We start from the raw sequence: 23681 nt of genomic DNA, 5'->3' as shown, positions 1-23681 counted from the left end.
ACACTCTTCCCCTTTCCAATGTGGGTGAGCCAGAAGGGTCTCCAAAATTACCAAGAAGCACAAGGAAATTGACAGAAAGTTCGCTTCATTTTGAAGCATGGGGTCACTACATGGTTGATTTAATCAAATATCAGAGGTACTCTTTAGGAAGAAGAAAATGATGCTGACTAGATTTGATTCGATTTTACTAATCATATATGAATATCATCTCCATTCAGAGGTGGAAAATACCTTTTGAAATCCAGTCCCTTCCACTTCCAAACTGACTTTTTAAAAAAATAAATAAATGTCTTTTGGCGTCTTTTGCTGTTGTTAAGAGCAGCAAACTTCATAGTGGGTGCAATGTGTATCACTAAATAAAGATAAGCTAACTCAATTAAACTGTTACAAAAGTGCTTAATACTGATGAATAATACAGAGCCCTGGAAAAACATTCTTTGATATTTCCTTTTAATGTTTGCCTTCACTGTTTTAAAGAAACAATAGTGTGAAGCTACCAACCCATGAGAAATTGATCTTCAGTACTTTAATGTAATTAGCTCCTAATTCCCTCTCTAGTTTCTCTGGATCTGCTTAAGTTTTGAAACCAATTCAAAGCAATGTTTTAATTACTACAACATGTAACTTAATGGGAGTTCTTTAGCATCTCAGTGCAAACACCTAACAAATCCCTTTCACCCCCATCTTTCTGATGTCTGCATTTAATTTTCATCTTTCCACAAACCGGGCATGCATTTGTCACAGAGCAATGAAGTAAGATAGTCACTGTTACACATTAACACACATCCTGGACCTGTCATTTTGCATCTTGGGAGAAAGAAATCAAATCTTCCTTCATAGACCTTCAAAGTGGCAGCCACTAGCTATCCACTGAGGATATTTGATCTATTTCTCCGGCACATTCTCCTGCTTTCATTCTACATGGTATTTTATTTTATTTGGTCATAATGAAAAAATTCAGCAGTAAAGAGCCCAAGTGTTTTACAGAGAACAAGATCCTGTGATTCTGTCAGATGAATAAGCTATATTTTCTGCCTAGTTAAGGTACTTTTCAAGGAGTCATGATTCCTTTGGTTGTTTAATATACAGAAAATGAACTCACAACCTAGACTTTAAAATGTCAGGATGCTGTGATATACAATTACAGAATACCTCATTATATCATATTATAATATACAAAATAATATGCCCATAAAAGCTTTCAAACTATGCACTTTCAAATAACTTATCTTTGAATCCTATCAGGTACTGGAGTAGTAAAATGCAATTTGTGGTACTAGATCATGAACTGGTGCCCCAAACCACTCTTAAACACCTACCCTATACCTCTATCTATTATACTTTCTTGCCATTTATATTTATTTTCTTCTAATTCCTTCTCTATTTTTCTACTCTTTTCCAATTACTCTTTCTTTCTCTACTTCTTTGATAATACTTTACCAGATGCATACACAGATATTGATTAATTTCATTTTTTGTCCCCTTTCACATATATTAGAAACAAACTTGGGATTCTAGAAAACCTGGAAATGTATGTATACATTTGGGGAAGTGAGGTACTAGTTCCAACCTTCCTTTAGATTCTCAAAGGGATTCTGGACAAGAAAGTGTTATGAACCTCTGTGTAGAAACATTTACTCATCCAACATCATAGAGTTGAATTATTATTTCTTTCATTTTAACTCTAACACAAATTATGGAAGTCCAGTAGGAATCTAGGGCCAGACTTCATGACATATTTTTAAATTATTTGCATGTTGAAAAAAATGTTTCAATGGGTTACCTGCTATGGTAGACAGAAATCTAAGCTAGCATCCCAAGATTTTCATTCTCAATCAAACACCACTCTAGGCACTGCTGTCAAGAAATCTTGCAGATGTAATTAAAGTCCCAAATAAATTGACTATAAAATATGGAGATTATTTGGGTGGGTCTGATCTACTCACAGGAACCCTTTAAAAGTAGTTTTCTCTGGCTGGTGGTAGCAAAAGGAAATCAGAGAGATTTGAAGTGTAAGGAATATCTGACATGGAGGAAATGATCTGTTCCTGAGAGACAGGAGGCTACCTGGCAGTCTGCAAGTAGCTGAAAATGGCTCTGGCTGATAGCCAGCAAAGCAGTGGGGACCTTAGTCTCCGACTACAAGGAAGTGAATTCAGCCAACAACCCAAGGAAACATATTTCCCCAGTCAGGACTCCAGATGAGCACTCACCTGGCTGACACCTTGGTTTCAGCTTTTTGAGACCCTGAGTAGAGGGACCAATTAAAATCTGCTGGAATTCTGACCCAAGGAATATATGATATAATAAAATTTTGTCATTTTAAGCCACAAAACTTGTAGTAACTGGTGACGAAACAATTGAAAACTAATACAGTTGCTAACTAATAAACCTCAGGTCTTTAATTTTTTCTTATGGAATTGAGATATTTATTTATGTAAAGTTAACAAGTTCAGAACTGTTGACATCTTAGTGATTTCTCACTCTGGTAGGAATGTTCTCTGAGATAAAAATAAAATAAGAAAATAAAAGAAAGAATGGTGAATTATTAAGTTATCTGTTGGTTGTTTCCTATTTAAAATGTACAATAATTTGAAAAAAAAGTGCATCCATTAGCTTACTGTAAAGGATGAGCAATGATACTTAAAGTTATCCAAAAGAGACAATAACTACAATTTCTCTATTTGCTTGTTTAATAACTTCTAGTGTTTTTTTTTAATGTTTAAACTGAGCTCTACGTGATCTCATTCTCTTTATGCCAATTTTTTTCTGAATTAAATCAATTTAATAGACCTAAGGTTTAGATAACCATAAAACTAAATTTGGTTGCATCTTGTAAATATAGATTTCCAAGCACTTGCAAAAGAAAATTATGATTCAATTATCTGCAGTAAATTTAAGTAATCTGTATTTTTCACATCATTCTAGGAGGTTCTTATGGTCACAAATGTTTGGCAAACTCTAACAGCATTATAATTCACCCTTTTAAATCACCTCAATTCACACAAAATTTACAGAATTAGTTGTACATATAGAGAAAATCTAATGTCTTAGGAATGAATTTTAAAGAGATTTTCTTTCACATTTACAAATAATTTCACAGAAAAAACATTTATATAAACCCTGCCAAGCTCAGTGTCATTTTATTAATAAGCTCTAGCACTTGATTTGGCTATTTTTAGAGCTCCTGCACATTCAACCAATCAACTAACAAGCATGTATTGTCCATTTCTAAAGAACTAGCCTATGTCACTAGTCTTGGATAATACTGAAGAAGTGTATAATTTATTTCTATCAAGAGAAATATCCAGTTGCTTTCTTTGTGTTTATTTCAGCCCAAAGCACAATCTATAATACATTTTGATCTTAGAATTCCTTAGATTTGTCTCCATCATTCTTGATGTTTAATAATAAAAATGCATACATGTTTATACATTTTAAAGATGTGTGTTGTTAAGCACAGATGCCACAGGACTCCAGGAAAAACTTGGATAAAAATTTTGGAAGAGGCTTTACCATTTCAACTGTGTCATATTGGTGGGTATTTTTACCCTTGTCTTACAGATGAAGAAAATTAGGTTCTGAAAGGGTAAGTAATTTGCTTTGGATCAGCATGCCAATAATTGGGACAATTAGAGTTCAAATAAAGTTAGTCTTATGTAGAAATCCATGTTTTTTTCTATTGTACAATCACCCCAGTTAGGAGTCAAAACCCTATCCATAAGTGCAAATATAAATAGCACAAACCACAATAAAAAATGTTTACCTAACAAATGTAAGTGATGAATAGCTCATATTACTTTATACACATAAACACACACACACACATAAATATAAAAATGTGTATGTAAAATTTTAAATACACAGATGTTTCAGGAAATGGTAGCTGATGGCATCCTAAGGTATGTGTAGCTATATAATGTTCTTTTGACAATATTCAATCAGAAATACAAAGCTACCTGCATTGTGCAAATGCATTCCAACACAGTAAACTTCATAAGAGTGAACAATTTTAACCTTGCTTATCAGAATTAAATTTTATTTTGAACAATGCCCACCAGGGGGGGCTCGCACATTGACACTGGAAAGTGGAAAACATTGTCTGTCCTGTCAGGTCAAATAAAATACGAGCAATTAACCCTCTTTGCAAGAATCTATTTCTGTAGGTAGTTTTTTTAGAGAATAGAAGTTGTTTACACGTATTATCTCAGAATGACAGTCCTAGAAAATTTTTTTAGAATAAGCCAACTGAAGTTTTTGCATTTTAATAGTATTTTGTTTTAAGCAGAGGTCTTCTTAGAAGCCCATATGATTTAAATTTATTTATCTATTTATTTATGGCTGTGTTGGGTCTTCGTTTCTGTGTGAGGACTTTCTCTAGTTGTGGCAAGCGGGGGCCACTCTTCATCGCGGTGCGTGGGCCTCTCACTATCGTGGTCTCTCTTATTGCGGAACACAGGCTCCAGATGAGCAAGCTTAATAATTGTGGCTCATGGGCCCAGTTGCTCCGCGGCATGTGGGATCCTCCCAGACCAGGGCTTGAACCCGTGTCCCCTGCATTGGCAACCACTGCGCCACCAGGGAAGCCCCATTTTAATAATTTTAATAATATTTTTTATAAAAATACTTGGATTCCAACAGTAGATTTGGATGAAACAATTTTGACATAAAATGCTTTTATCGAGTGATAATTAATATAGACATGGCTTATAACTATTCAACTATTCTTAAGTTTCACATTAAACACCACAAAACAAGACAGTCATGTGTGCTAAATTATCTATACACAATGTATACATAAATCACTATTGAAGTTATTTGGAACCTGAGTTCTTTAGTGATTTAGGATGTAAAAATATAGAGTTTACTTTTAATCAAATAATATACTAAGCAAAAGTATGAAACACTGTTTAATGTTCTTGACTGAAAATAACTATTTAATATATAACTGAATCTTTTTTATTAAAGAAAACCATCAACTCAGTAAAATACTCAGTAAAAGTTAGATATTTTTCGTGCAAAACAATCTCAAAATGAACTGAATTTTAAGGGGGGCGGTGTGAATTTTGATAGTATAAGTTTTATGTAAATTTAGGATCTTCAACAGAAACAATCTCCTTCCGCTCTTAATCAAAGATGCTTTTACCCATGGAATTCAAACCATTCAACCATAAGGAAAATCTATATTCTTCCATTTGTGGGCAAAAGTTATTTGCCTGCAGCATCCCTTAACCATTTCCAAGTTTGGTTAAGGTGATTTGGGATGCCAAGTACACCCCAAAGCTGTGCCCTTGATTATAAAGACAATCTTCCCAGAGGAGAAACATTCTTTGTTACAAAGTCCTTGAGTAGTTGTGTTCTCATTCTAAATAGTTGTCCTCCACTGAAAATGTGTGAGAAATGACAGAACGTCTGTCAATTCGGGTCATCATTAAGTTCACAAGGCGGGAAATGAGGAGGAGTTGATAGGAGGGAATTTTTTTACAGTAAGTCCCCTACATATGAACCTTCAAGCTGCTAACTTTCAAAGATGTGAACGTGTGTTCGCATGTCCAATCACTTAAATTAGTTCACGTGTCTGCCATATGTTGTCACATGCTTTCATCCTCTACAACTGGTTGTGCTTTTGTGTACTTTACTGTACAGTACAGTATCTTTACTGGAGATACTGGAAGAGGATGAGAGCTACTACCCAGACATCACTGGATTGTTTTGTCAAGAGGGTAAATAGAATTGAACCCAGCAAGGAACCAGAACCTGTGCCATCAAGGTCAGGTGTGAGTGAAGTTGCAGCTTGCCCTCCATCTCCCATTGCTAACGATCCTTCAGCTCTATCATCTCCCACCTCCTCTCCCTCCTCCAGTCAGTAACTCTTCTTGCCTGTTCACTCGATGCCAACTCCTATATGTCAACTGTCGTACTGTACTACTGTACTTTTCAAGGTACTGTACTATAAGATTAACTTTTTTTCTTTAGTTTTTGTGTTTGTTTTTTATGTATTATTTGTGTGAAAAGTATAATAAACTTATTACAGTACAGTACTATATAGCTGATTGTGTTAGTTGGGTACCTAGGCTAATTTGTTGGATTTACGAACAGATTGGACTTATGAACATGCTCTTGGAACCAAACTCACTCGTATGTAGAGGACTTAGTGTAGTCCATAATGTCAACCTCACATGGGTATAGCATTGTTCCCAAATGTTTATGGAATTAAATTGTATTAAATTTCCACTCTAGATTTATCATTTATCAACTTTTCTCAACTCTTCTCAAGCCTACCTATATGTCCAGCCCATCCTGCCACTTTAGATCCAAAAATATATTAACTGTTTATCATTAGTCTTATTACCTTAATTTATTCACAATTGTGTCTTTCAAGTTTAAATATATCTTCAAAGTACTAATAATCAAACATTTAATGAGGATATTTGCATTCATTCAATTCAGATCCTTCAAAATCTCATAGACTTTAATCATATATTTTATCCTTCTTTCTTCCAGAGGAGTCATATGAAATACTCATCCCTGTTATCATATGCAGATTCCTTGGTTCTATTAATGTGGCAATGAATCAACAAATATTTATCTGGTGCTTGCTTTGCCAGTGACACTATGTCAGGAGTTTGAGGACATAGAAAAATGTCTGTATCTCATAGTCTTCCCCTGTCCCAGCCCTTCCAAACTCTAAGGTTTTAGCTTCAAACTCCATCTAACCACTGAGCTAATCATAACCAAGACTGGCAGTGGATTGTATAAGCCTATCTTCACCAGCAGGTGAGATTTTAGTATCAATCTTGTGGTCTCATATTCAGGATACAGTATGCCAAGGATGCGTTCCAACTCTGCCCTAGTTTTAGTTGATATGTCAACAGCTTTGACAGTGTACTCATTCTCTCTCATAAAATACAAATTATTTTTCTCATGGTTTCCAAAACTCCACACTTTGTGGTTTTTCTCTTCCCTCATAAGCTACTCCTTCTCAGTCTTCTTTGTTTTACCATTTTCCTCTGTTTTACCTCTAAATATCAGAAAGCCCTAAGGATGGAGACCAGACACTTTATCTTCACTATGCATCAATCCATGAATCAACTGAAAAATAGATCTTTAGAAACAGGAAGGTCGCATTTACCTGACAATAGGAATCACTGTTGCCTAAAGGCTTCTGCCACCATGTCCCTGATGTGGCCCCATTAATTTTGGAGCACAGAATATATTGTACCTTGTCTTCGGGACTATTTATTGGTTGTCTTTTTCAAGAAACTGACCTCTAAAACAGTACTTGTTCTCTAGTTCAGTTAAACCACCCACTTATTTTGCTCTTTTCCGGTTCTTAGCCTGGCATTATGGTCTCTGAGTAATTTGCAGCCAAGTCCACATTTTTTTTTTTTTTTTTTTTTTTTTTTTGCGGTACGCGGGCCTCTCACTGTTGTGGCCTCTCCCATTGTGGAGCACAGGCTCCAGACGCGCAGGCTCAGTGGCCATGGCTCATGGGCCTAGCCGCTCCACGACATGTGGGATCTTCCCAGACCAGGGCACGAACCCGTGTCCCCTGCATCGGCAGGCAGACTCTCAACCACTGCGCCACCAGGGAAACCCAATGTGGCTTTACTTTTGATACACTTGATTTATAATGATAAAAACTACCATAAATTTAGTTATATTTTAAAGGTTGTGTATTTCATCAACCACAACTAATTCACTCTTTATATTATGTTGGACATGAAAAAACAGCACAGATCAAGGTGTGGGGTAGTTTGGTTTAACAGGCACCATGCAGTAACTGAATGGCAGAGGGAGCAGTTGAGAATTTCTGTTAAGGAAACAGTATTTGGGTTAGATAAGTTTGGATTCTAGTCTTATCTCTATCTCTCATGCCTCTGAGCAAATAAATTCAACTCAATTCAACTCTTAGATCTTGATCTCTAATCAAGATCTAAGAATCTTGGATTAAGTTTGGGATTTCAATAATCTACTTCATTGGATAATTCAAATGATTAAATAAAATAATGCATGAAATGACCATAGCATAGTAGCTGGAATATTGCAATCTTTCAAAAGTATTCATTGTATTATCCATAGCAATCTTATAATAATCTTCCAACTTGTATTCCTGAATTTTTCATTTTCTTTCTTCAAAACTATTTTTATATGTTCACTAGGTTATTATGTGTTGTGTTTAAGACTATCACTTCCAGTAGGTTTTTAACACTTTGAGGTCATTATTCTTTGGTATTTTTCTCAAAATTTTCATATGAAGTTATTTTATGTCTGTTAAGTCCATCTTGTGCTTATGTAAGTGATTTTTTTAATCCCAATTCAGGTTTTGTGTGTGTGTGTGTGTGTGTGTGTGTGTGTGTGTGTGGTACGTGGGCCTTCCACTGTTGTGGAGCACAGGTTCCGGATGTGCAGGTCCAGCGGCCATGGCTCATGGGCCCTGTCGTTCCGTGGCATGCAGGATCTTTCCGGACCGGCACACGAACCCGCATCCCCTACATCAGCAGGCAGACTCTCAACCACTGCGCCAGCAGGGAAGCCCCAGGTTTTTTTTTTTTTCTTTTAAATCCTTCTTGAATTACAAAACTATATTTCTTTCTATATCTTGGGCTGCCTTTACCTGATTGTTTGTTATAGATGCTCACTGGGGAAATACCTTGGTGGTATTTTCTATGATCTCACTTAAATTTCATTTCTTAATAACATTTCATCCATAATACTGTTACTATGATTTTTATTTTACTTTCCTTTAGCAAAACATAACTGCCACTTAACTCATGTGGCTGAGATCCTGGGATATCCTCCAATACATATCTTTATCAAACCTTAGTATATTTTTGCCCCCAAAAAATAGTTTGATTTGGAAGCTTAGAAATTTCAATATACATCTTCTTTTTCAGAAAAAATGACAAAATATTACACATGATCAATTTAAGCATTAATTCTTGGGGAACTAACCATATGCTACAGAAGATAATGTATAAGTGTTTCTTCATAACATAAAGACAGAGGAAATATGGATATATTTACAGTTTTATCTCACGTCAATCCAATAGAGTGAAATCAGTGGTAGATAATATAGATAGCTAAGTGACTATGAATAGATAGATGATACATAGAAAGATAGAAAGATAGATAGCATATCTATTGTCACTTAACGTACATGAGAATACACATAATGAAATATCTGAAACAATAGAAATCTTAAAAGGAGATCTGAGTGTTATATTGGGTAGACATTCTAACTGATTAATGCTGCCAAATTCCCATTACTGAGACTCACCACAAATATCCCTACTGGCAAGAAGTATACCTCACTCAGAACTTCAAGGCTTTAGAAATTGAAAAATAGTTTCTCCTCATAAAGAATATGTTGAGGAATGTCTGGGAAAAGTCTAAAGTGCAATGCTATGGAAAATGCAAGTGATAACAGAATCTGAACTCCTGTATTTGAAACTTCATTCTAATGCTTACTGCTTAACCTTGAGAAAATTATTTGCTTGTTCAGGTGAAAAGTTATCAATAAGTTGGATTCAAATTCAGCTTCATCACTTACTTGTTATGTGACTTGGATAAGTTATTTTTCTTCTCTGAACCTTGTTTCCTGGATGAATATGTCCTAATACAGAAACAAATTCAGAACGATTATGAAAATGGAATAAAATTGTATAAAGCTTTGTACATAATGTCTCTCACATAATGTGATATTTATATACATATATATAAATATGCCATATATATTCATTTCTTCATTTCTTCAGTTTCTTAATCAACATAATTGGGATCTTAGCAGAAGCAGCTTATCATTAAATCCTCAGAGGTTTCTTGATGAGATAAGGTATATTAAAGAGTTTGCCAAATTCAAGTGCTAGTTTTACCAGTAAAATACTGACAGTCACTACTATCAGTACTAACAACTACTCTTATAATAGAAATAGGGATAGAATTGAAAAAATGTGTAAGTAGAAATTTAAAAAAATTGAGTTCTATGCATGCTTAGCTGTTCATTTATTATATATGTTGGGGTGTAGAATTATATGAAATGTTCTATTCATCTTCTTTGGCATGTGGTTTCTTCATTATTACATTATATATAATAATAATCCATACTTATATCATTATAGCCCATAAAGTTCTCTTTTAATTCTAACATACTATAATTATGAGTAAGGCATTTGATATGACTGACAACTGACAACTGTCAATGGTCAAAAGTCACTGAGACACCTTCTAAAACATGACAACAGTGCAAGAAGGAGGTTCTATCCAGTCTCTGCTGAATTGCTGCAGCTGCCTTCCTTTCATGCTAGTTAACTTTCAAAACCAGAAAGCAGCAGGCCCAAGTGAATGGCTTCTGGAAAGACCAGTTGCATTTTTTTCTTTCTGAATCCCAGTTTAGAATTCTTTCTTCTTGATTTTTCTGTTTCTGAAAGGTAAATGAGATGTCATGCTTTATTGTGTACAGGGAAAAAAAAAGATCAGTGATTCTACATCTTGCTGAACTGGTAATCTTTCATAATTTGCTACATGCTAACTTCCTATTGTTTCTCACGTTTGAAATGTTTTTGGATATTTGATTGTAAGAAATACCATGTAATTATAATGCAGAGAAAGTACCATGCCTTTACAGTTACTAGTAATGCAAATAAATGCCATCTTGTGAGATGGCCTTGGATAGTCTTTGTCAGCACTTTCGTTAAAAATCCCAATTTTTAGTCATTTATAATACCAGCAAACAGGACTTCAGAGGAAGTAATACCATCTGTTGTTATTAAGAGTGACATTGCCCAAGGTTAGGCCAGACATGTAAAACCCTTTCATCTTCAGTATTTCTTTGCTTCTCTCTGTTTACTAGGAACTTGTCTAGTCGAGTTGATGAAAGTTATGCAAAGATCAATTTGGATTAAATCCAAACCCTAGTGAAAAAGCCGTGAATCAACTGAGGGAAGTACTGATTTGTCTACTTTTGCTCTCTTTTGTCTGTGGTGTGATAACATCATGTATATACATAAGAATTTATCATTATAATTCCAAACCCTGTAAGTCTTATCTGTCCTCAGACAAACTTAGAGAGTTGGAGTCTCTTTATTCATGTTCTGAAATATGTAACCCCTAACAAGACAGTCAGCAATTCAGAATCTAGGACAAAGTTTCAAAGAAACTGAAATCTGAAGGTAGAAAAAACACACATTCTACGGGAGTAGAATGATATATCAGCAACCACAGCATTGGATCAATGCATTAAGAAGAAAAAAATAATAATAATAAGGCACAGATATCATGCTAGCTTGAAATATCATTTTATAATCTTGGAAGACAGGGCTATTGGAAAAAAGTAGCTAAATCTACTAATTAGTGTAAAAATGTAAACTATGGTATTTATAAACATAAAAACATCAGTATTATTTTTTTTTTACTAAGTTTTATTGGAGTACGGTTGCTTTACAATGTTGTGTTAGCCTCCACTGCACAACAAAATGAATCAGCCATACACATACAGACATCCCCTCACTTTTGGACTTCCCTCCCATTTAGGTTACCACAGTGCATCAGGTAGAGTTCCCTGTGCTATACAGTATGTTCCCATCAATTGTCTATCTTATACATAGTATCAATAATGTGTTCCATCTAAGTATCTAAGAACAAGTTTTAAAGTTCATTAATTTTCACATTTCTCTTCCAAATTTGGGAAAGTTACTAACTATGATGATTTTTGTAACTACGATAAACAAATATTTAAATGACTTTTAAAAATAATTCCCTCAGTTGGAAATGTACAGGGGTAAACTATGTCTGAAACAGTGACAGTATAGATTCTTTTCACCACATGACTTCTTTCCTTCTCCCTTGACTTTTCATTTTTATTTCCTCTTTTATGGTCCTGCCTTCAACCCTCATTAATCCTCCCACACATTTTGTCATCTTTTTATGTGACTTTTTATGTCATCTTTTTATTCTTCAAGCATGTCAGCAGCATCTAGAGAAAACAACTAACATCCAATCTAAAGGTGTTACTAATTCCTGTACTGATAAACAAAAGGTGACTTCTTTTTAGAAAGTCCAGAATTGTTTTTGGAACCATAGCATACAATTTAGCAAATGAGCTGTGTTCTAATAATATAGACATCTTGTGCCTTAAAATTTACAAAGTACTCTTTTACACATAAAAATCATCTGATTTTTGTCATATGCCACTAAAAAAGGTTAAAATAAAAATTACTTGCTGAAGTCATACAATTAGGACATTGGGAAGTTTTAAGTAAAAACTCAAATTTAAAAATTGGTATTTAAATCCAGTATAATTTTGACCGAAGGATACTAAACTCATTATGTTGGAAACATTACCTTGTCTATCCTGTGAAAATTTTCCTTAACCATAAAAAGTAGTTCATTTAGTACTAACAAGGTTTCTCAGGCTTGGGGAAGAAGTAAAGACTCATTCTAAACTAATAAAAAATATACCTCAAATTAAAATGCAAGTTATTTATTTAATAGGATATCAGTAAGGCTATTTTATGATACTACATTTTTCCCTCAAGAAGAAAAACTCGAACTTAACTATGATTCTATGGTGCATTCCACTGGAAAATCCTATATACTAAAAAAAAAAAAAAATGCTTTTCCCAAATATATCATCTTGCTTTTTTATATTGTTAATATTGGCGATTTCACCATTAATTCATTATGTTTTCTTTTGACAATGAGAAGATATAGATTGTGCTTAAATACAATCCTTTTGATGATGGAATCAGTAAAAATACAAAAACAAGTCAAATAATTTTACTTCTTTTAAATAGACATACAATTACATTGTTCTATATATATATATATATATATATTTAAGTTTCCATCTTTCCTCATTAATTCTTCTCTTAGGTGACAACCACTCTTATTCCTTCTTTATATCCTGCAGAGTTTATTTACATCTATATATGAAAATATGGCTATATACTCAACATGATAAAATTCTTATTTTGTATTCTCCTTTGTCACTTATCAATAAAGATACCGCTACTCATTTCATATTAGTATATAGAGAGCTACTTATTCTTTACATCTGTGTAATATTCCATTACATAAATGCATCAAAATCTGTTTGTTTTGCAATTAATGGATTTTTTTTCAAAAATGTTTTACTCTTACAAACAAGATTATGATGAGTACCTGGGTAAAAACATTTCCCATCTGGGTGAATAAATCTTATGACAAATTCTCAGAAGTGGATGGCTGGGTCAATAAAGAATATGCATTTGTATATGTGATAGATATTGATAATTTGCACTATGTGCAATCTGAACAAATTTACTTTCCCCACAGCAATGCAAAACAATGTTTATTTCTTTATAATTTCACTAACAAAATCGATTGTTAAACTCTTAGATTTTTATCAATCTGATGTGGAAGTGTTCTCAGTATTTTTTTAATTTACATTTCTCTTCTTTTAGGGAAAGAGTCTGATGACATTTAAATATGGTTAAAAGTCATCTGTGTTCACTGTTTTGTGTACCCTAGTTTTTTCCAATTTTTCTATTAAGTAGTCATTTTCTTATCAATTTCTAAATACCTTTTATATATTAAAGAATTTTAAAGTAAATTGCAAATATTATTAGCCTTTTTTGTTGTTTTTTGACAATATACAGGTTGGTTTTAATTATCATGTATATGATTTTTAATTTTATGTAGAAAAATTACTATTCATATCTTTTATACAACTGAGTTTTGAGAACTAGAGGAACTTTCATACATAAACCTTATAAATTAATTTACATATATTTTTGATACCTGTAAGGTTTCATTTATACATTCAAATATCTTATCCATTTGGAAATTTATACTGTACAAGAGATATGAATGAGATATGAATCTATTTTTATTTTTTTCACATGACTACTATGTAGTTACAGTATTAAATATTACTGAGTGCGTCCTTTCACCAATGATTTTAGAGTACTCCTTTTCAATATTCTATATTGCTGAATATAACCTAATTTATACATTCTTGTTTTAATTGTTCTGTCTATTAATATGCAAATAAAAAACTGTTTTAATAATGGGAATTTTTTCATAGATTTTAATATCATAGAGGACATAGACCATCATCAAATTTCCTGGCAATGCTTTCTTTTTTTTTTAATTGGGTAATTATTTTTTATTAAAAAAAGTTTTAGATTTTTGAAGTTATCCAGAAGACAGTAGAGAAAGTTCCAGTGTGAACTATAACCATTTTCCAGTATTATTAACATCTTTATTACTATGAAACATTTGACAGGTTTGAAGGCAGTAACTAAGAAGACATGATCAGTGAGGTGCCACCTACCAGTCTGAAATGGCTGCCCCTCTTCTGTCTCTCCTTGCCCTCTGGAGGCCAGTTTCAGATTTCACCCAGGAAGCTCTGGAGATTGTGACCCAACAGCACCATTAATACACCAATATTGTCTAATTATTACCACTAAAGTCCATACATTATTCAGATTTTTTTAATACCCTTTTTTTCATTTCCAGTATCCCATCTAGGGTACCACTTTGTATTTATTTGTTATGTCTCAAGTTCCTCTTGGTAGTGTGTGTTTCTTACACTTTCCTTGTTTTTTATGATCTTGACAGTTTTGAGGATTACTGTCAAAGATATTTTAGAATGTCCCTCAATTGGCATTAGTCTAATGCTTTTCTGATGATTAGACTGAGGGAATATATTAGACTGAGCCACTATCTCACAAAGTGGTTATACCGTAATGAATTCATACCAGGAAAGAATGACAGTTCCTGTGCTACACCTCCTTGACAACAATTGGTATTGTTACTTTTTTTGTAATTTAGGTATTCTAATAGGTATGTAATTGTATCTTGTTTTAATTTGAAATTCCTTAATAACAGTAAATGTGGAGCATTTTTTACATTCTTACTTGCCATTAGTATATCTGCTTTGATGAAGTATCTGATAGAGTTTTGACCCTCTTTTTTTTTTTTTTAATAGGCTTTCCTGCTTTCCTGCAGACCTCTGCTGCCAACAGCACTGTGGTGAGGGTGTGGAGGGGTGTACCTGTTCCCTGGCTCCACTGCGGCTAGGGCTGTGGTCTGGAGAAGGGGAGCACTGATTGCTCTGGACCTGATGCCTGCCCTGACAGGAGAACTGCCAATTCACCACTTTGACCCCATTTTAACAGGTGATTTATTTTCTTATTGTTCTGTTTTTAGGATTCTTTGTATATTTTAGGTACAATTTCTTTATGAGACGTATTATCTCACAGTCTATGGCATGTTTTTTTTTTTCTTTACTCTCTGAACAATGATTTATAATGCAGATATTTTCAATTTTAATTAAGTCTAACTTATTTTTTTCTGTCATAGACAGTTCCACGGATGCATTTAAAAATTCACCAAACACAAGGTCATGTAGAATTTTTCTTATTTTTTTAATAGAAATTCTGTAGTTTCCTTTTTACAGCTAAGTCTGTGACCCATTTTATAATTTTTGTGGTAATTTTGTGAAAGGTATAAAGAATGGGTCTAGAATTTTTTTCTTGCATATGGACAACCAACTGTTCCAACAATATTTGACTATCCCTTCTTCATTGAATTGCCATTGCTCCTTTGTCAAATATCAATGGACAGTATTTGTGTGTGTCTAGTTCTGGACTCACCATTCTGCTATATTTATCTATATATCTTTATTTCATCAATTATATATATCAATTACTGTAGCCTTATGGTAAGATTTAAAATCTGCTAAGGTAGGTACTTAATCCTTATTCATCCTCTTTAGCATTAGGTTGGATATTTTGATTTTTGATGTCCAAATATACTTTGGAATAAGTTTGTCCCAAAAATTGTTTGCTGAATTTTGATTGGAATAGTGTGCAATCTATATATCAAGTTGACTTGAGATGAATTGACATCTTAACAGTATTGAGTATTATAATCCATGGAAACAATATGTCTCTGTTTATTTAGATTATTTTTAATTTTTTCATCAATGTTTTGTAGGCTTCCATGTATATAATATATGTTGTATGTTATATATGCATATGTATATTTGTCAGACTAACACCTAAATATTTAACTCTTTAGGTGTTAATATAAATGATATTTTAAAAATCCCAATTGTTGGGCTTCCCTGGTAGTGCAGTGGTTAAGAATCTGCCTGTCAATGCAGGAGATATGGGTTCAAGCCCTGGTCCAGGAAGATCCCACGTGCCGTGGAGCAACTGAGCCTATACATCACAACTACTGAGCCTGTGCTCTAGGGCCCAAGAGCCACAACTGCTGAAGCCCATGCTCCTAGATCCCATGCTCCGCAACAAGAGAGGCCACCTCAATGAGAAGCCTGTGCACCGCAATGAAGAGTAGCCCCTGCTTGCCACAACTACAGAAAGCCCACACAGCAATGAAGACCCAACACAGCCAAAAATAAAATAAATTTTTAAAAAATCCCAATTGTTCACTGTTCATATGTAACCTTGCTCTAGTCACATAGTTTCAGGATTTTTTAATTGATTCTTTGTCATTTTTTAACATAGATAGTAGTGTCACCTTGAAAAAAGAGATATTTATTTCTTCCTTTTCAATATGCAGACATTTTTTTCTTGTCCTTTTTTATTATATAGACTTCCAATACAGTGTTGAATACGAGTGGTGAGAGAGGATATCCTTATATTATTTCCAATCTTAGGCAAAAAATGACCAGTCTCTAACCATTTAGTATAATGTTAGTTGTAGGTTTTTAATAAACATTTATTATTAAGTTGAGGAAGTTACCCTCTGTTCCTAATTTGTTGAGAGTTTTTATCATGAGATTTGAATTTTGTCAAATGCTTTTTGGCAATGATTGATATGATCATGTGAATTTTCCTGATGAACTACATTAATTTATTTTCAAACACTGAACTAGTCTTTCATATCTGGAATAAATCCCACTTGGCCATAGTGTGTTCTGTTTCACATTGTTGAATTAAATCTGCTACTATTTTGTTGAGGAATTTTGCATCGATATTCATAAGGAATATTGTTCTGTCATTTTCTTATCTGGTTATGTTTTTAGCTGAACAGGTTGTATCAGGTAATAGAAGTTGAGATAAATATTCTCTAATGTGAGTATTTATGTAAATCTTGCCAAGAGTTGGGCTTTGTTTTCAGTTTTGATGTAGTTATAGATGTCAGAGGCTTTAAATTCCTCCAGTGTCCTTGTTTCTGTTTCCTCTGTTGACTTTGGGCTTCTCTATTGCTATGGACTAAATTGTGTTTCTCAAAATTCATATGTTGAAGTCTAGGCCAATGTGATTTTATTTGGAGTAAGGAAGTAATTAAGGTTAAATGAGGTGATAACGATGGGGCCTTAATCTAATAGGATTAGTGTCCTTATAAGAAGAGGAACCAGGGAGCTCATGTTCTTTCTCTCTGTCATGTGAGGACACAACAAGGAGGCAGCTATCTGCAAGCCAGGAATAGTGTCCTTACCAGAAACCAAATCATTTGGCACCTTAATCTTGAAATACCCAGACTCCAGAACTGTGAGAAAATAAATTTCTTTTGTATAAGTCACCCAGTCCATGGTATTTTGTTAAGGCTGTGCTAGCTGACTAATATACCTATGTGTTTCTCCTCAGGAGCTGTATCTTATAGTATTTCAAGTGTAAACCACTATCATTATACTAGAGGCTATATGGTATAGTGGTGAGATAAGCTGGAGGGAAAGCATTCTATAATCTCATGATTTAACCCCAGTCTTTTAATAGACTAGGGTCTCGGACCTGTAACCTCCACAGGTGGTTTTTTCAGTAGCTTCTCCCCCTTTCCTTTGGAAGACTGGATGATATAAGGGAATGGAGGAGAGGAATGCCTTTTCCCCATGGTTCTTGGGCAAAGCTCTGCGAAGTTACTTTCCACTGTGAAGTATGCTTTTGTTTTGGAGAAGATTTTGTATGTATTTCAAAAAATTTCACTCTTCCCTTTCCCCTGCCAGTGCCACATGAGGGGATGTTTTTCAGATTATCCCTGTGAGAATCTGTGGTATGTGAGGAAGAAAAGCCCATGAAAGTTTGGGGATCCTCTTAAGACTGTAACTATAAAGAGTTTTTCTCACTATTTCACACATAATCTCCAACAGCTCATCAAAACTACCAGTTGACTCTTTCTACCACATTATATTTCCAGAGGCTTCTGCTCCAGGTAAGCAGATCACATCATACTCATACTTAAAAATTACATTGACATTTTTGTATTATTTTTTGAGTCTTTTGAAATAAGAATGTGGTATGTGTTTTTATTTATTCAAGTTTTCTTTTGTTCTTTTTATTTTGCCTCAGTAGAGTTTTTTTGAAGACAGTTCTTATATTTTAAGTGTATGTCTAGATATTTTCTTATTCTTAAATTAATTATTGCCATTATAAATAAATTATTCCTCATATTTTCCAGCTAGTTTGTTTTATAAATATATTTTTGGCTTTTGTATGTTAAGTTTACATACTGCTATATGCATTATTTTGTCATATAATCATATCTTCTGTAAATATATTTTTAACTTTTTCTTTTCAGTTTTCATAAATGTTTAGTATTCTTGTCTAATATTACTGCCATCAATGTTTAATACTAGTAGCCAGTGTGACCATCCATTTCTTGTTCCTGATTTTAGTGAGATTTCAGCAAGCTTTTTCTACATGAAGCGTGTTCTTGGTTTTGTGTTTAAGATAGTTCTATTATTGTCATGTTAACAAATATCTATCCACTCCTATTTATGGACTGATTATTTTATTTTTTAACATCTTTACGATAGTATAACTGCTTTACAATGGTGTGATAGTTTCTGCTTTATAACAAAGTGAATCAGCTATACATATACATATATCCCCATATCTCCTGCCTCTTGTGTCTATCCTCCCACCCTCCATATCCCACTGTTCTAGGTGGTTACAAAGCACTGAGCTAATCTCCCTGTGCTCTGAGGATGCTTCGTACTAGCTATTTATTTTATATTTGGTAGTATATATATGTCCATGCCACTCTCTCACTTCATCCCAGCTTACTCTTCCCCCTCCCCGTGTCATCAAGTCCATTCTCTACATCTGTGCCTTTATTCCTGTCCTGCCCCTGTCCCTAGGTTCTTCAGAATCTATTTTCTTTTTAGATTCCATATATTATGTGTTAGCATACAGTACTTGTTTTTCTCTTTCTGACTTACTTCACTCTGTATGACAGACTCTAGGTCACCCAACTCACTACAAATAACTCAAGTTTGTTTCCTTTTATGGCTGAGTTATATTCCATTGTATATCTGTGCCACATCTTCTTTATCCATTCATCGGTCAATGGACACTAAGGTAGCTTCCATGTCCTGGCTATTGTAAATAGAACTGCAATGAACATTGTGGTACATGACTCTTTTTGAATTACTCTTTTCTCAGGATATATGCCTAGTAGTGGGAGTGCTGGGTAGTATGGTAGTTCTATTTTTAGTTTCTTTCTTTTTTTTTTTTTTTTTTTTTGCAGTACGTGTGCCTCTCCCTGTTGTGGCCTTTCCTGTTGTGGAGCATAGGCTCTGGACACGCAGGCTCAGCGGCCATGGCTCATGGGCCCAGCCACTCCATGGCATGTGGGATCTTCCCAGACTGGGACATGAACCCATGTACCTTGCATAGGCAGGTGGACTCTCAACCACTGCACCACCAGGGAAGCCCTATTTTTAGTTTCTTAAGGAACCTCCATACTGTTCTCCATAGTGGCAATATCAACTTACATTCCCACCAGCAGTGCAGCACGGTACCATTATCTCCACACCCTCTGCAGCATTTATTGTTTGTAGATTTTTTGATGATGACCATTCTGACAGGTGGGAGGTAAAATCTCACTGTAGTTTTGATTTGCATTTCTCTAATAATTAGTGATGTTGAGCATTCTTTCATGTATTTGTTGGCAATCTGTATATCTTCTTTGGAGGAATGTCTATTTAGTTCTTCTGTCCATTTTTGGATTGAGTTGTTTGTTGTTTTGATATTGAGTGACATGAGCTGCTTGTAAATTTTGGAGATTAATCTTTTGTCAGTTGCTTAATTTGCAAATATTTTCTCCCATTCTGAGGGTTCTCTTTTCATCTTGTTTATGGTTTCCATTGCTGTGCAAAAGTTGTTAAGTTTCATTAGGTCCCATTTGTTTATTTTTGTTTTTATTTCCATTTCTCTAGGAGGTGGGTCATAAAGGATCTTGCTGTGATTTATGCCACAAAGTGTTCTGACTAGGTTTTCCTTTATGAGTTTTAAAGTGTCTGGCCTTACATTTAGGTCTCTAATCGATTTTGAGTTTATTTTTCTGTGTGGTGTTAGGGAGTGTTCTAATTTCATTCTTTTACATGTAGCTGTCCAATTTTCCCAGCACCACTTATTGAAGAAGGTGTCTTTTCTCCATTGTATATTCTTGCTTCCTGTATAAAAAATAAGGTGACAATATGTGCATGGGTTTACCTCTGTGCTTTGTATACTGTTCCATTGACATAATTTTCTGTTTTTGTACCAGTACAATACTGTCTTGATTACTGTAGCTTTGTAGTATAGTCTGAAGTCAGCGAACCTGATTCCTCCAGCTCCATTTTTCTTTCTCAAGATTGCTTTGGCTATTTGGGATGTTTTGTGTTTCCATACAAATTGTGAAATTTTTTGTTCTAGTTCTGTGAAAAATGTTATTGGTAGTTTGATAGGGATTGCATTGAGCCTGTAGATTGCTTTAGGTAGTATAGTCATTTTCACAATGTTGATTCTTACAATTCAAGAACATGGTATATCTCTCCATCTGTTTCTATCTTCTTTAATTTCTTTCATCAGTGTCTTATAGTTTTCTGCATACAGGTCTTTTGTCTCCTTAGGTAAGTTTATTCTTTTTGTTGCAGTGGTAATTGGGAATGTTTCTGTAATTTCTCTTTCAGATTTTTCATCATTAGTGTATAGGAATGCAAGAGACTTCTGTGCATTAATTTTGTAACCTGCTAATTCACCAAATTCATTGATCAGCTCTAGTAATTTTCTCATAGCCTCTTTAACATTCTCTACATATTGTATCATGTCATCTGTAAACAGTGACAACTTTACTTCTTCTTTCCAATTTGGGTTCCTTTTATTTCTTTTTCTTCTCTGATTGCTGTGGCTAAAACTTCCAAAACTATGTTGAATAATATTGGTGAGAATGGACAACCTTGCCTTGTTCCTGATCTTAGTGGTAATGGTTTCAGTTTTTCACCATTGAGAATGATGTTGGCTGTGGGTTTGTCATATATGGCCTTTATTATATTGATGTAAGTTCCCTCTATGACTACTTTCTGGAGGGTTTTTATCATAAATGGGTGTTGAATGCTGTCAAAAGGTTTTTCTGCATCTGTTGAGATGATCAAAAGTTTTGTATCTTTCAATTTGTTAATATGGTGTAGCCCATTGACTGATTTGTGTATACTGAAGAATCCTTGCATTCCTGGGATAAACCCTACTTGATCATTGTGTATAATCTTTTTAATGTGTTGTTGGATTCTGTTTGCTAGTATTTTGTTGAGGATTTTTTCACCTATGTTCATCAGTGATATTGACCTATAGTTTTCTTTCTTTGTGACATCCTTGTCTGGGATTGGTATCAGGGTGATGGTGATCTCATAGAATGAGTTTGGGAGTGTTCCTCCCTCTGCTATATTTTGGAAGTGTTTGATAGGAATAAGTTTTAGCTCTTCTCTAAATGTTTGATAGAAATCGCCTGTGAAGCCATCTGATCCTGGGTTTTTGTTTGTTGGAATATTTTTAATCACAGTCTCATTTTCTGTACTTGTGTTTGGTCTGTTTATATATTCTAGTTCTTCCTGGTTCAGTCTCGAAAGGTTGTGCATTTCTAAGAATTTGTCCATTTCTTCCAGGTTGTCCATTTTATTGACATATAGTTGCTGTAGTAATCTCTCATGATTCTTTGTATTTCTTCAGAGTCATTTGTTACTTCTCCTTTTTCATTTCTAGTTCTATTGATTTGAGTCTTCTCCCTTTTTTTCTTGATGGGTCTGGGTAATGGTTTATCAATTTTGTTTATCATCTCAAATAACCAGCCTTTAATTTTATTGATCTTTGCTTTTGTTTCCTTCATTTCTTTTTCATTTATTTCTTACCTGATCTTTATGATTTCTTTCCTTCTGCTAATGTTGTGGATTTTGTTCTTCTTTCTCTAATTGCTTTAGGTGTAAGGTTAAGTTCTTTATTTGAGATGTTTCTTTTTTCTTTATGTAGAATTGTATTGCTGTAATCTTTCCTTTTAGAACTGCTTTTGCTGCATCCCACAGATTACGGGTCATTTTGTTTCATTGTCATTTGTCTGTAGGTAGTTTTTGATTTCCTCTTTCATTTTTTCAGTGATCTTTTGGCTATTAAAAAATGTATTGTTTAGCCTCCATGTGTTTGTATTTTTTGCATATTTTTTCCTGTAATTGGTATCTAGTCTCATAGCATTGTGGTCAGAAAAGTTATTTGATATGATTTCAATTTTCTTAAATTTACCAAGGCTTGATTTGTGACCCAAGATATGATCTATCTTGGAGAATGTTCCACGAGCACTTGAGAAGAAAGTGTATTCTGTTGTTTTTGGATGGACTCTCCTATAAATATTAATTAAGTCCATCTTGTTTAATGTATCATTTAAAGCTTGTGTTTTCTTATTTATTTTCATTTTGTATGATATATCCATTTGTGAAAGTGGGGTGGTAAATTCCCCTACTATGATTGTGTTACTGTCAATTTCCCCTTTATGGCTGTTAGCATTTTCCTTATGTATTGAGGTGCTCCTATGTTGAGTGCATAGATATTTATAATTGCTATATCTTCTTCTTGGATTGACCCCTTGATCATTGTGTAGTGTCCTTCTTTGTCTCTTGTAATTGTCTTCATTTTAAAGTCTATTTTGCCTGATATGAGAATTGCTACTCCAACTTTCTTTCAATTTCCATTTGCATGGAATATCTTTTTCCATTTCCTCACTTTCAGTCTGTATGTGTGCCTATGTCTGAAGTGGGTCTTCTGTAGACAGCATACATACAGGTCTTGTTTTTGCTTCCATTCAAACAGTCTGTTTCTTTTGGTTGGAGCATTTAATCCATTTACATTTAAGGTAGTTATCCCTATGTATGTTACTATTACCATTTTCTTAATTGTTTTGGGTTTGTTATTGTAGGTCTTCTCCTTCTCTTGTTTCCTGCCTGTAAAAGTTCCTTTAGCATTTGTTGTAAAGCTGGTTTGGTGGTGCTGAAATCTCTTAGCTTTTGCTTGTCTGTAAAGGTTTTAATTTCTCCATTGAATCTGAATGAGATCCTTGCTGGGTAGAGTAGTCTTGGTTGTAGGTTTTTCCCTTTAATCACTTTAGATATGTCTTGCCACCCCTTTCTGGCTTGCAGAGTTTCTGCTGAAAGATCAGCTCTTAACCTTATGGGTATTCCCTTGTATGTTATTTGTTGTTTTTCCATTCTTGCTTTTAATATTTTTTCTTTTTGTTTAAATTTTGATAGTTTGATTAATATATGTCTCGGCATGTTTCTCCTTGGATTTATCCTGTATGGGACTCTCTGTTGTTCCTGGACTTGATTAACTATTTCCTTTCCCATATTAGGGAAGTTTTCAACTATAATCTCTTCAAATATTTTCTCAGTCCCTTTCTTTTCCTCTTCTTCTTCTGGGACCCCTGTA

The sequence above is a fragment of the Mesoplodon mirus genome (assembly GCF_964341445.2).
Source record: "Mesoplodon mirus genome assembly, chromosome: 4".
Classification (NCBI taxonomy): Eukaryota; Metazoa; Chordata; class Mammalia; order Artiodactyla; family Ziphiidae; genus Mesoplodon; species Mesoplodon mirus.
The sequence above is the reverse complement of the archived record's forward strand: the minus strand, read 5'-3'. Positions refer to the sequence as shown.